Here is a 15,358-nt window from a genome sequence, read left to right as displayed (position 1 = left end):
GTACATCTCGGGTGTGAGGCCGTAGCGGGTGAGGAGGGCAGCCTTCATGTGGTCGTAGGACGACATTTGGTGATCTGGGAGCTGCAGCAGGGCATCGCGGCCTTCGTTGACGAACCTCCCCCATAGTCCGGCTCCCCAATCACTCCGGTCGATCCGGTGGGAGGTCATGGCGATCTCGTAGGCTTTGAACCACTGTTGTATGTCGTCTTCTCGAACATACTCTCGGACAACATCCTTGGGGATGTGGACTTTTTTCTCGGTTGCCCCCGGGGTGTGCGGTCGCTCAGGCATCCCCGGTTCTTTATTCTGTTTCCGAAGTTCTATTTCCGCCAGTTTGCGCTCGTGTTCGAGTGTTATTCTTTTTTCCTCAAGCTCTCTCTGTCTTTGCTTTTCTTCTCGCTCTTCTCGGAGCCGCAGATGCTCTAGATTTATTTTCTGCTCGGCTAACTTGAGTTCACCGTCCATCTTGAGTCGTGCCATTTCCAATTCGTGTAGTCTGGTTCTTTCTCTTTCCTGGATCTCCTCCTGCGAGAGGCCCATTCCCCGCTCCTCGGGAGCCATGGCGTTCCCCGCTGGTGCGACACTGTTTTGGTCGGAGGGTCCGGCGATCCCAGTTTCTGTCCACGACTCAAGGGCGTGCTTCAAATCATCTTTGGTACTCAGGCCGGTGGTAGCAATGCCTAGTTCCATGCAGAATTGTTTAAGTTCGCGGTGGCTATATTCTTCCAACTTATCCATTTGGAACTTTTCAGTGGAACCGCTATCTTTGGCTGACATCGTGGTTTTGTCGTGGGGTGAGCTACTCTCTGTACGATTACGCGTTGATTCGGATCCCACCGCTGCCACCAATGTTAGACGGACCGGGAGGGTCGGCCGAGGACAAGGGGAGAGGTCTCCGGGGAGAGCCGTCTCCAGCGATCGTACAGACAAATAACTTCCCCCCCACAGACAGATACCACACAAGGATAAGATTTAGCGTTCTTTATATGCACTTCTTAAAGTACGATGAAATGGTACAAGGAGGTCTGGACTCAGGGGTCCCCTCGATTAAGTCTCTCAAGATAGGAAAAGGGGTAGCGGGACAGTCTGGTTACCAGTCTGGTAGTTCGGATGATATGGTGATTAGCTCACAATCCTCGAGCTTGGGGGTTTAGCTGGTACGGGCCGCGGCAGCGCCAGCAGGTCCCGGTGGAGGTGGTCGATACACGGTCCGCGGCAGCGCCAGCAGGTCCCGGTGAAGATGGTCGAGGTACGGTCCGCGGCAGCGCCAGCAGGTCCCGGTGAAGGTGGTCGTTACAACGGTCCGCGGCAGCGCCAGCAGGTCCCGATGAGGATGGATGTTGCAGAAGGCCGCGGCAGCGCCAGCAGGCAGGACGATAGTTCGCAAGGTAGGGCTACGGCAGCGCCAGTAGTCCGTCAAGGCTGAGTTCTCTCGGTGTCTCTCGACTCCAGGATACAACTGCCTCCCTGCTCCGGAGCTGCCCCAGTTATAGGGCAGGCGCCCTTTGATGTCCGGACCCTCGCACTTGGAGGTCGGAGGGTCCGGGATGAAGGTGTCCAGACACCCAGCAGGGGGTGGAGCCAGCGCCTGGGGGAGCTGGAGGCGATCGGCACCTGGCGGGGGAGAGTCCTTGGCGCTTCGTTCTCCCATTGACCTGCCAAGTGGTCCGCTCACCTCCTGGGTGGAGGGTGGTGCCGGGATGTCGGGGCCGGCCAGGCCCAGGGTTAGGGTCGGATGGAGGCCACGCGGCCTCGTGGCGCAGGGCCCAAGATGGTGGCTTGACCCGGCCGGGGGAGCCGGTGGTGGCTTGGGTCCGTGATACATGGAGGTCCGAGGGCAGGAATTCCGTCGGGAGACGGGGTGCGGGTGATTCTCGTGGGTCACGCCTGGTGGGCCTGGGCTGGGGCCCTGTCATGCGGGGAGGGAGCCAGCCCTTCGTGTGGCCTGTCCAACAATTCTCCTCAGAGCACTGCTCAGGATCCTGACAAGGGTGGGGATTGGGGCCCCAGAGAGAGCATTCTCGTCAGGGCACTGCTCAGGACCCTGACAAGGGTGGGGGTTCGGGCCCCAGAGAGAGCATTCTCCTCGGGGCACTGCTCAGGACCCTGACAAGGGTGGGGGTTGGGGCCCCAGAGAGAGCATTCTCCTCGGGGCACTGCTCAGGACCCTGACAAGGGTGGGGGTTGGGGCCCCAGAGAGAGCATTCTCCTCGTGGCACTGCTCAGGACCCTGACAAGGGTGGGGATTGGGGCCCCAGAGAGAACATTCTCCTCAGGGCACTGCTTAGGACCCTGACAAGGGTGGGGATTGGAGCCCCAGAGAGAGCATTCTCCTCGGGGCACTGCTCAGGACCCTGACAAGGGTGAGTGTTGGGGCCCCAGAGAGAGCATTCTCCTCGGGGCACTGCTCAGGACCCTGACAAGGGTGGGGATTGGGGCCCCAGAGAGAGCATTCTCCTCGGGGCACTGCTCAGGACCCTGACAAGGGTGGGGATTGGGGCCCCAGAGAGAGCATTCTCCTCTGGGCACTGCTCAGGACCCTGACAAGGGTGGGGATTGGGGCCCCAGAGAGAGCATTCTCCTCGGGGCACTGCTCAGGACCCTGACAAGGGTGAGTGTTGGGGCCCCAGAGAGAGCATTCTCCTCGGGGCACTGCTCAGGACCCTGACAAGGGTGGGGGTTGGGGCCCCAGAGAGAGCATTCTCCTCGGGGCACTGCTCAGGACCCTGACAAGGGTGGGGGTTGGGGCCCCAGAGAGAGCATTCTCCTCGGGGCACTGCTCAGGACCCTGACAAGGGTGGGATTGGGGTCCCAGTGAGAGCATTCTCCTCGGGGCACTGCTCAGGACCCTGACAAGGGTGAGTGTTTGGGCCCCAGAGAGAGCATTCTCCTCGGGGCACTGCTCAGGACCTTGACAAGGGTGGGGGTTGGAGCCCCAGAGAGAGCATTCTCCTCGGGGCACTGCTCAGGACCCTGACAAGGGTGGGGTTGGGGCCCCAGAGAGAGCATTCTCCTCGGGGCACTGCTCAGGAACCTGACAAGGGTGGGGATTGGGGCCCCAGAGAGAACATTCTCCTCAGAGCACTGCTCAGGATCCTGACAAGGGTGGGGATTGGGGCCCCAGAGAGAGCATTCTCGTCAGGGCACTGCTCAGGACCCTGACAAGGGTGGGGGTTCGGGCCCCATGAAAGAGCATTCTCCTCGGGGCACTGCTCAGGACCCTGACAAGGGTGGGGGTTGGGGCCCCAGAGAGAGCATTCTCCTCGGGGCACTGCTCAGGACCCTGACAAGGGTGGGGATTGGGGCCCCAGAGAGAGCATTCTCCTCGGGGCACTGCTCAGGACCCTGACAAGGGTGGGGATTGGGGTCCCAGTGAGAGCATTCTCCTCGGGGCACTGCTCAGGACCCTGACAAGGGTGAGTGTTGGGGCCCCAGAGAGAGCATTCTCCTCGGGGCACTGCTCAGGACCATGACAAGGGTGGGGGTTGGAGCCCCAGAGAGAGCATTCTCCTCGGGGCACTGCTCAGGACCCTGACAAGGGTGGGGGTTGGGGCCCCAGAGAGAGCATTCTTCTCGGGGCACTGCTCAGGACCCTGACAAGGGTGGGGATTGGGGCCCCAGAGAGAACATTCTCCTCAGGGCACTGCTCAGGATCCTGACAAGGGTGGGGATTGGGGCCCCAGAGAGAGCATTCTCCTCAGGGCACTGCTCAGGACCCTGACAAGGGTGGGGGTTCGGGCCCCATGAAAGAGCATTCTCCTCGGGGCACTGCTCAGGACCCTGACAAGGGTGAGTGTTGGGGCCCCAGAGAGAACATTCTCCTCGGGGCACAATTCAGGACCCTGACAAGGGTGGGGATTGGGGCCCCAGAGAGAGCATTCTCCTCGGGGCACTACTCAGGACCCTGACAAGGGTGGGGATTGGGGCCCCAGGGAGAGCATTCTCCTCGGGGCACTGCTCATGACCCTGACAAGGGTGGGGATTGGGGCCCCAGAGAGAGCATTCTCCTCAGGGCACTGCTCAGGACCCTGACTAGGGTGGGGGTTCGGGCCCCATGAAAGAGCATTCTCCTTGGGGCACTGCTCAGGACCCTGACAAGGGTGAGTGTTGGGGCCCCAGAGAGAGCATTCTCCTCGGGGCACTGCTCAGGACCCTGACAAGGGTGGGGATTGGGGCCCCAGAGAGAGCATTCTCCTCGGGGCACTGCTCAGGACCCTGACAAGGGTGGGGATTGGGGCCCCAGAGAGAGCATTCTCCTCGGGGCACTGCTCAGGACCCTGACAAGGGTGGGGGTTGGGGCCCCAGAGAGAGCATTCTCCTCGGGGCACTGCTCAGGACCCTGACAACGGTGGGGGTTGGGGCACCAGAGAGAGCATTCTCCTCGGGGCACTGCTCAGGACCCTGACAAGGGTGGGGATTGGGGCCCCAGAGAGAACATTCTCCTCAGGGCACTGCTTAGGACCCTGACAAGGGTGGGGATTGGGGCCCCAGAGAGAGCATTCTCCTCGGGGCACTGCTCAGGACCCTGACAAGGGTGAGTGTTGGGGCCCCAGAGAGAGCATTCTCCTCGGGGCACTGCTCAGGACCCTGACAAGGGTGGGGATTGGGGCCCCAGAGAGAGCATTCTCCTCGGGGCACTGCTCAGGACCCTGACAAGGGTGGGGATTGGGGCCTCAGAAAGAGCATTCTCCTCTGGGCACTGCTCAGGACCCTGACAAGGGTGGGGATTGGGGCCCCAGAGAGAGCATTCTCCTCAGGGCACTGCTCAGGACCCTGACAAGGGTGGGGATTGGGGCCCCAGAGAGAGCATTCTCCTCGGGGCACTGCTCAGGACCCTGACAAGGGTGAGTGTTGGGGCCCCAGAGAGAGCATTCTCCTCGGGGCACTGCTCAGGACCCTGACAAGGGTGGGGATTGGGGCCCCAGAGAGAGCATTCTCCTCAGGGCACTGCTCAGGACCCTGACAAGGGTGGGGGTTCGGGCCCCATGAAAGAGCATTCTCCTCGGGGCACTGCTCAGGACCCTGACAAGGGTGAGTGTTGGGGCCCCAGAGAGAGCATTCTCCTCGGGGCACTGCTCAGGACCCTGACAAGGGTGGGGATTGGGGCCCCAGAGAGAGCATTCTCCTCGGGGCACTGCTCAGGACCCTGACAAGGGTGGGGATTGGGGCCCCAGAGAGAGCATTCTCCTCGGGGCACTGCTCAGGACCCTGACAAGGGTGGGGATTGGGGCCCCAGAGAGAGCATTCTCCTCGGGGCACTGCTCAGGACCCTGACAAGGGTGGGGGTTGGGGCCCCAGAGAGAGCATTCTCCTCGGGGCACTGCTCAGGACCCTGACAAGGGTGGGGGTTGGGGCCCCAGAGAGAGCATTCTCCTCGGGGCACTGCTCAGGACCCTGACAAGGGTGGGGATTGGGGCCCCAGAGAGAACATTCTCCTCAGGGCACTGCTTAGGACCCTGACAAGGGTGGGGATTGGGGCCCCAGAGAGAGCATTCTCCTCAGGGCACTGCTCAGGCACTGACAAGGATGAGTGTTGGGGCCCCAGAGAGAGCATTCTCCTCGGGGCACTGCTCAGGACCCTGACAAGGGTGGGGATTGGGGCCCCAGAGAGAGCATTCTCCTCTGGGCACTGCTCAGGACCCTGACAAGGGTGGGGATTGGGGCCCCAGAGAGAGCAATCTCCTCGGGGCACTGCTCAGGACCCTGACAAGGGTGGGGGTTGGGGCCCCGGAGAGAGCATTCTCCTCGGGGCACTGCTCAGGACCCTGACAAGGGTGGGGGTTGGGGCCCCAGAGAGAGCATTCTCCTCGGGGCACTGCTCAGGACCCTGACAAGGGTGGGGATTGGGGTCCCAGTGAGAGCATTCTCCTCGGGGCACTGCTCAGGACCCTGACAAGGGTGGGGGTTGGGGCCCCAGAGAGAGCATTCTCCTCGGGGCACTGCTCAGGACCCTGACAAGGGTGGGGGTTGGGGCCCCAGAGAGAGCATTCTCCTCGGGGCACTGCTCAGGACCCTGACAAGGGTGGGGGTTGGGGCCCCAGAGAGAGCATTCTCCTCGGGGCACTGCTCAGGACCCTGACAAAGGTGGGGATTGGGGTCCCAGTGAGAGCATTCTCCTCGGGGCAATGCTCAGGACCCTGACAAGGGTGAGTGTTGGGGCCCCAGAGAGAGCATTCTCCTCGGGGCACTGCTCAGGACCTTGACAAGGGAGGTGGTTGGAGCCCCAGAGAGAGCATTCTCCTCGGGGCACTGCTCAGGACCCTGACAAGGGTGGGAGTTGGGGCCCCAGAGAGAGCATTCTCCTCGGGGCACTGCTCAGGACCCTGACAAGGGTGGGGATTGGGGCCCCAGAGAGAACATTCTCCTCAGGGCACTGCTCAGGATCCTGACAAGGGTGGGGATTGGGGCCCCAGAGAGAGCATTCTCCTCAGGGCACTGCTCAGGACCCTGACAAGGGTGGGGGTTCGGGCCCCATGAAAGAGCATTCTCCTCTGGGCACTGCTCAGGACCCTGACAAGGGTGGGGGTTGGGGCCCCAGAGAGAGCATTTTCCTCGGGGCACTGCTCAGGACCCTGACAAGGGTGGGGATTGGGGCCCCAGAGAGAGCATTCTCCTCGGGGCACTGCTCAGGACCATGACAAGGGTGGGGATTGGGGTCCCAGTGAGAGCATTCTCCTCGGGGCACTGCTCAGGATTCTGACAAGTGTGAGTGTTGGGGCCCCAGAGAGAGCATTCTCCTCGGGGCACTGCTCAGGACCCTGACAAGGGTGGGGGTTGGAGCCCCAGAGAGAGCATTCTCCTCGGGGCACTGCTCAGGACCCTGACAAGGGTGGGGGTTGGGGCCCCAGAGAGAGCATTCTTCTCGGGGCACTGCTCAGGACCCTGACAAGGGTGGGGATTGGGGCCCCAGAGAGAACATTCTCCTCAGGGCACTGCTCAGGACCCTGACAAGGGTGGGGGTTGGGGCCCCAGAGAGAGCATTCTCCTCAGGGCACTGCTCAGGACCCTGACAAGGGTGGGGATTGGGGCCCCAGAGAGAGCATTCTCCTCGGGGCACTGCTCAGGACACTGACAAGGGTGGGGGTTGGGGCCCCAGAGAGAGCATTCTCCTCGGGGCACTGCTCAGGACCCTGACAAGGGTTGGTATTGGGGCCCCAGAGAGAACTTTCTCCTCAGGGCACTGCTTAGGACCCTGACAAGGGTGGGGATTGGGGCCCCAGAGAGAGCATTCTCCTCGGGGCACTGCTCAGGACACTGACAAGGGTGGGGGTTGGGGCCCCAGAGAGAGCATTCTCCTCGGGGCACTGCTCAGGACCCTGACAAGGGTTGGGATTGGGGCCCCAGAGAGAACTTTCTCCTCAGGGCACTGCTTAGGACCCTGACAAGGGTGGGGATTGGGGCCCCAGAGAGAGCATTCTCCTCGGGGCACTGCTCAGGACCCTGACAATGGTGAGTGTTGGGGCCCCAGAGAGAGCATTCTCCTCGGGGCACTGCTCAGGACCCTGACAAGGGTGGGGATTGGGGCCCCAGAGAGAGCATTCTCCTCGGGGCACTGCTCAGGACCCTGACAAGGGTGGGGATTGGGGCCCCAGAGAGAGCATTCTCCTCTGGGCACTGCTCAGGACCCTGACAAGGGTGGAGATTGGGGCCCCAGAGAGAGCATTCTCCTCGGGGCACTGCTCAGGACCCTGACAAGGGTGAGTGTTGGGGCCCCAGAGAGAGCATTCTCCTCGGGGCACTGCTCAGGACCCTGACAAGGGTGGGGGTTGGGGCCCCAGAGAGAGCATTCTCCTCGGGGCACTGCTCAGGACCCTGACAAGGGTGGGGGTTGGGGCCCCAGAGAGAGCATTCTCCTCGGGGCACTGCTCAGGACCCTGACAAGGGTGGGGATTGGGGCCCCAGAGAGAGCATTCTCCTCGGGGCACTGCTCAGGACCCTGACAAGGGTGGGGGTTGGGGCCCCAGAGAGAGCATTCTCCTCGGGCACTGCTCAGGACCCTGACAAGGGTGGGGATTGGGGCCCCAGAGAGAGAATTCTCCTCTGGGCACTGCTCAGGACCCTGACAAGGGTGGGGGTGGGGGCCCCAGAGAGAGCATTCTACACAGGGCACAGCCTCTGAGAAGGGACGAGGCAGCACAGAGCTGACAGGGGCAGAAGAAGGTTTGCAGCTCCAGGAACAGGATCTGCTGGGATGCATTGGAAGGTAAACAAGCATTTGCCATACAATTGGTCTTGCATTTGTGAGAGTTAGAGCTATTGAAGTTGTAAAGGACAGTGTATTTCACTTATGCGTTTTCTGTTTGGAGTGGAGTGAATGTGTGTGGTGTCAAGTGGACATATGTGGTTTGGATTGGAATTGTTAATTGTGGAATTGTGTTGTGTGGATTAGATCTGTGTGGTGAAATAATGTGGCATGGTGTGCAGTGTAATTATGTGCATAGTAATTATGTGGTATTGAGTGTACTGGAAATATGTGGAGTGGGATTGTGTGTCATGAAGTGGGACTGTGTGTCTTGGAGTGAGATTATCTGGAATGGTATTTTCTGTTGTGGAATGGTATGTAGTGGAGCTTACTTATGTGGTGTGCTGTTAAATATTGTAGCATGATGTGGAATTTTGTGGTGTAGATTGGATGTGTGTGGTTTGTTGTATAATTGTGTTGTTGGTTTGAATTATGTTGTTTGTTGTTTAATTATGTGGTGTGGAATGGAAATGTGTAGAGTTGAATTATGTGACGTGGAAGTGTGCGCTGTTGAGTGAAAATTATGTTGAGTGGTATTATGAGGCATGGTGTGAAGTGTAGTTATGTGGAATGTTGCTATGTGGCATAGACTGGATTTATGTGGAGTGTATTTATGCAATATGTAGTAGAGCATAATTATGTGGAGTCTAATTATATGGTGCTGAGTGGTATTATGTGGAGTGTAATTATGTTGTGTGATGAATTGTGTGGGGATGAATTGTGGACTTGTGTGACAGGTGGAATTATGTGGCATGGTGTGCTGTATAATTGTGCGGAGTGGAATTATGCAGCGTTTTGCATAGTTATATTTTGTGGAGGATAATTATGTGTTTTGGAGTTGAGTGTAAATATGTTGTGTGAAGTATAATTATATAGGTTGAAGTGTAATTATGTGTAGTTGAATTGTGGAGTGTAATTATGTGGTTTGAGTGGTATTAAGTTGTGTTGAATGTTATTTTGTGATGTGGAATTATGTGGTATGGAGTGAAGTGGAAATATGTGTTTTAAAATTTTTAGGATTGTAATTATGTGGTATGGAATGTTGTAGGATTAAATTATTTATCATTGAATTGTGTGGCATGGAATTATGAGATGTTCAAATGTGCTGTGTGGTAGAATTAGGTGGCATGGATTTGAACAAGCTATGGACGCTAAGGCTTTTATGTCATGGGGTTTAAAGTTGACGATTGTCTATTTTCTTTGTAAAAATAATATGGGCTGTTTCTTTACCTTTCGGTAAATTTCTGAACAATTTGTTAAACTAAATTGTATTGTTGCATTGTGTGCGCATGCAGGAAAGAACGAGTGTCTGGCAGACATGCAAAAAATCATCCTAGGTCTCAGTATTAACTTCCACACTTCTAAGCAGTAATTCCAATCCTAGAATGAGTTACCTGTTTGGTTTACAATGACAGTTACAAGCAAGTGCTTTCCCAGCATGTACAAGTAGCAAAGGTTTTAAAGGGACTTGTTTTTGTGCAAGGTATTGCTTTTCCCAGTTCACGGAAGGTATAAAAAACATGTCCAGATAATAATAGGGTTGACAGGATGGTGTGATAGTAGAATATTGATACGTTTGGATCTGGTGAGGACTGCGGGCAGCAAGTGCGTGATACGCTATTTGCATAAGAAAATACTATATATCTTTTGCCGTTATCCTCTATTAGTTATTAGTAAGTAAAGAGGATGAGAAGCGTTCACTGACAGCATTCGGGTAGTCTTAGGGAGACAAAGAATGCTGTGGTAGATGCCGCCCAGAAGGCATAGGTATATGACACAGGAGCTGCTAATGAAAGGAAGTGGAAATGCGCTTTAGACATTGCCGGTATTGATGGCTACTGTGCGGTTGCAGACTTTGCTGGGCTGACAGTGGGTGGGGAAATGCTACGTTGTCATTGTAGGTTTAATTACATGAATGGCGCATTCTCTCCGGTGTTTGTCCTTGGGGTACTTGCTGACTGGTGCTACATATGGGATCAGGTTTGCCTTTGACAGGAGGTATGGTTTAGTGAGGTACATCGTGTAAATTAATGTTGGTGTGAGGAAACAAAAATTGGCCCCTTTGTACATTTAATATTATTGTGTGCATCATGCAGAGGATGAAAAGTAGCAGGAATGGCTTTGATGCTGGAGAGGCTAGCAGGAAGAACTGTTTTGGGGTGGTCAATTGAAGAGATTGTTGAACATGTTTTAAACTACCACAGTGGCATTGGGGAGGGCAGCAACTGGTAGGCAGTGGTTAGATGGGGACCGGCCATCAGTCTTTCTGTTAGAGGTGGACAGGAGAGCAATGGGCTGCGGTCACGGATTCGCAGTGATGTCCGAGGGGTGGTTTTAGGGGTGAGCAGAAAAGCATAACTGCGGTTTTACATAGGGGTGAGAGTAGAGTTAATGGATGCGTTAGTAGCAGGCACGAAGTTAGTGGTCTGTGTTTGGAGGTGGTCAACTGAGCGGGCTTTGCTTGAAGATGGGTCATCATGTAGGAGGATGTGTTTGGTGGGCCGGCTGGAGGCAGTGTTATGTAACTTTGCTGGAGGGCGCAGCAGCAGTATTTACTGATGTATGTAAATCGCCCGATGAGAGGGCGGATGTGACCAATGGAGGAACCAGAATCCTTTTTATATGGCTAGGGTGAGCCCTTGCTGTATGGCGGGTCGCTGGCCTGGGACCTCTTGACTGGCATGGAGAATGGGGGGCCCCCTCCATGTACTTTGCAGGGGGGCCCCCTCAAGTTTCGTTACACCACTGTCACTCCCTCCAAAATATACATTGCATAACTCCGCCTGCCTACCTGCTGGAATCGTGACGTAGATCCTACATCCCTGATTCCAGATGCAGATCTGCAAATTCTGCTGCAATGATCTGCACATTCCCACTAAAGTGATCAGGCCAGCTTCACTGACACCCATTTCAGAGCAGTCATTTTCAAATCAAATCACGCATGGAAACCCACAGTTATGTTTGAGCTAATAAGTTTAGCAAAGCACTACAGAGCCTCTTATGCAATTGTAGTGCTGGAAAGACCACAAAAGACAGCATTTGTGACGAGTTAAGAGTCCCACAGGATGTTTTTGGGAGCTTCCTAAAATAAAGGTGACAAGCTTCCAATGTAGAGAAGAAAGGGTTCCTCTTGGACCATGAATCGTTTCAATTTTGTAATACAAAAGGTCTATCAGGCACATGCATCAAAGGAAAAACCGGTCGCAAACGGGCAGATTCTCAGAATCTGCCCCTTTGCGACCGGTATTTTTGCATTTGGGATGCATCATCCCAAATGCAAAAATCGCAATTTGAGTAATCTCTAAATTGCGATTACTTAAATTGCGATTGCATTTAAGGAATCCCAAATTGAGATTCCTTAAATGCAATGCATTAAAGAAAAGTAATTGCGATTTCGCTAATAAGGGGAGCAAATTACCATGAAGTTGGACTTCATGGTAATTTGCAAAAACTTTGAAAAATGCACTTTTGTGCATTTTTCAAAGTTTCATGTTGCGCACACACATGCCCTTAGGGCATGTGTGTGTGCAACATATGTGCACAGATCAATTTCAGGGGTGCAATAGGGTGTCATTTTGACACCCTTGCACCCTTGAAATTGCATGAGCAATTTGCGAGTACCTACTGGTACTCGCAAATTGCTCATGCAATCTCCAATTCATTCCTATGGGCCTAGAGGCCCATAGGATTGAATGGGACGGCATTCCTTAATTGCAACTCGCAATTTGCAAGTCGCAATTAAGGAATGTGTAGGAGTCGCTATTTCTTTAGCGATTCCTACATGCAAAGGCTTTTGCAATTCCTTAATTGCGATTCCTTAATAATCGCAATTAAGGAATCGCAAAAGCCTACGTTGATGCGTGTGCCAGTATGTTCTTTACCTTCGTTTCTGCTCACATTATGAGCTTGGAAAATTACAAAATGCAATTCTACTGGGAAGAGACATGCATAACCATTTCATAACGTGTGCAAAAAAGTTCATATAAACAATGTCTTGTATATTCATCAGTCCATCGTTTTCATCACATTTTTTATCAAATTTTTTGATTTTTTTGATTTTTTTAAGATCACATACACATTATTGCATAGTCATATCATACTTCGCAGAATTGTGCTTGTATGCTAATCATTGTGCAATGCATGCCAACTATTTTTTAATTACAGAAATGGAGAAAAATCAAAGCAATAGCAAATTACAGGATCCAAAGTTAGTGACCAATATATACATGTGAATCAATGAGAAAACCTTGTTGTGTCCTACTTCTTTTCCTATATGTACCAGGAAAAACAAGCCTGATTATCCTTAGTACTGATCATTTTGCGGTCCAAATAATATAGAGAACGGAGCAAGTCTCAAGATGTTGTTTATCAATAGGAGGGAAAACGTCTTGCTTTAGTTATCACCTCGATAAGCTTCCAATCTAGTCACGGGCTGGAGATTTCCGAAAGTTTTATGGTCTGGGATCCCACAGTTTTTCACTATGCTCAAGTGTCTTAAAGGAACGTTTCTTGACCAAAGGAGTAAGACAATAACAGATTCCTAGCTGGAGGGCAGTGGTGCACCAGTCTGTGAATAAGACCAGAAACTCAGAGAGTGCTTTGTGCATAATACAGAATATTCAACTTGCATAGCAGGTCTGAGTCGCAAATGATCTCCAGGCCTCCGACCATTATCCAAAGGTAAGCCTGATCAGGGCACATAGTAATGCTAGAATGCTTCCTTGCAAAGTCCTCTAAACGTATGTCTCATCCATGGACATGTGGAATTTTAACTGATGCAGATCTAGTACTCAAATTTGTTGACGTGGTGGAAGGGGGGGGGGCCGTGGGGAATCCATTGAAGTGCTGTCCCTGATACCCCCGGACAACCATGGAGCCTAACAAATAAGATAATAGGGACTTCCCGATTTCACCCATCTATGAGAATGACGAGAAGGTTGCACCTGATGTTTGAGAAAGCTTGTGCTGTGCCTCGGGCTGAACCCAGACCAACAATAATCCAGAGGTTCAGCTGTGTGGTCTTTCTCTTTCAAGAGTTTGCTTGTACATGGGAGTTTTAAATTGTGTGGTGGATGAACAGCACCTGGGAGTCTACCATAGGATTATTAAGACTAGGAACAATTGCATGTGTTAAGTAGTTGATAACTGTACCAACCAGCAGAGAGCAGCTAGTCATAACAGCAATGTCAACTACAAGAAATGGTAGAACATTCTGAATGCATGGTTTGCACTTGGAGGTGAGACTGCTTTTCTTGACCAGTTGGTAAAACATCGTATTCCAACACGGGTTCAAAGGAAAAGGACGATTGGAGAACTACACTCATCTAGGCATAAAAAACAACCAGGTCATTCAACGGTTAGTCCGTGTTTTCCTAGCAACATGTTACAAATTGATAAAAGGTTACTTCTGTACACATATCAATTGTTACAATTGTTGGACCCGGCCTCGTGGCGTGGGCCTTACCCCCGTGGATTGTGCCCGTTCCCCGCCCCGGCCTTCACGGGCCACCCTTCCGAACTGCACCGAGACCCCTCATCCCGAGCCGCACGAGGTCGCATACCCCTCGTGGCTCCGCCATCTTGTTGGCATCCACGTGACTCTGTGCGCCAGCCGGCGCGACCCCGCTCAACCCGGCCTCGGCCCCAGCGAAGCCCCGACATCGAGGCACCAAGAACTGGCCAGGGGGTGCCACAGGAACCATTCACCGCCCCCGGCGGAGGACAGTATCGATGAGACCCCCAACTGTCCTCCCATCCCTAGGTGTGATCGCCCTGCAACGCTCTTGGGCCTGGCGCCTCTCCTGCTGGGCGTCTGGCCACCTCCACCCGGCCTCTCCGCCCCCCCCGGGCGCCAAGGTCCGGACATCAAAGGGCTCCAGACCTATATCTGGGGCGACCCCGCCACAGATCGGCAGTTGTATCCCGGAGTCGAGAGCCCTGCTGATTGAATCGCGGCCGACCCTACGGAGAAGAACTCTTGTTGGAACTATCACAAGCCCTGCAGACTGCGTCGCGGCTCCTTCTTGTGAACACCTTGAAGCTCCCCGGAACATCGGGGCCCTGCTGACGCTGTCGCGGCCCAACCTCGCTGAAACCTCCCTCGGAGCCCTGCTGACGATGTCGCGGCTCGAGCTGAGCAGAAACCACCTGAGAGCCCTGCTGATTGAATCGCGGCTCTCCACGAACTGAACGCCAGAGCCCTGCTGACGCCGTCGCGGCTCGACCCCTTCAAGATCCGGAGGTCCTCCAGCTTGAGGATAAGAACTGGGCCCCAGGTACCCTCGTACCGAGCTCCTGCCAAAGACTGTCCCGCTACCCCTACCCTTCCAAAGAGACACTGAGACTTTTGGTGGATCCCTCGATCCCTTTCGTGTAAATATTGATCTCGTAACCTTTTAATACTGATAAAGAATTGCTCGTCTTGAGACAACCTCCTTGAGTCCTGTGTGGTGGTGTTACTGTGCTAGTACGTGATAGGAGAAGGATCTCTCAGGAGGCTTCTCGGCAGCGCTTGGTTACTTCGTGCAGTGTGAGGGCCCCCCCCTTGGTGGTCTTGCCGACTCCTCGGGGTCCGCCTTCCAACATTTGGTGGCCAGCGACGGGATCCGAGCCGAACGCAGTACGTACCAGCCAGTACCCACTAGCTACCCATCCAGGCGAACAGTAATCATGAGCAGCCAGGAAAACAACGCGACCATGGAGTTCCAGCCCGAACGGTTGGAGGAATATACGCACAAAGAATTAAAACAGTTCTGCAAGGACAAAGGCATTGCAACCACCGGCCTAGGTACCAAAGAGGAGATGCAGAAAGCTCTGAGGACCTGGCTGGAGGCCGAGGCAGGCCACTCCCAAGAAGAAGGTCCCTTGCCCCTGACTGAGGCCACATCAACCGCACTGACTCCGGCAACCGGAGGAAGAAAGAGCCTAGAAACCGGCCTCTCCGAAGAAGAAATACGAGAGCGGGAGAAGGTCCGGAACCACGAGCTAGAGCTCGCACGACTGCGGCTGGACGGCGAACTCCAGCTGGCGGAAAAGAAACTGGCCCTAGAGCAGCTACGGCTTCAAGAGGAGATAGAAGAAAAGAGACGGCACCGAGAGTTGGAGGAAAAGAAACTG

Source organism: Triturus cristatus, chromosome 7 (genome assembly GCF_964204655.1).
Source record: "Triturus cristatus chromosome 7, aTriCri1.1, whole genome shotgun sequence".
Taxonomy (NCBI): domain Eukaryota; kingdom Metazoa; phylum Chordata; class Amphibia; order Caudata; family Salamandridae; genus Triturus; species Triturus cristatus.
The sequence above is the reverse complement of the archived record's forward strand: the minus strand, read 5'-3'. Positions refer to the sequence as shown.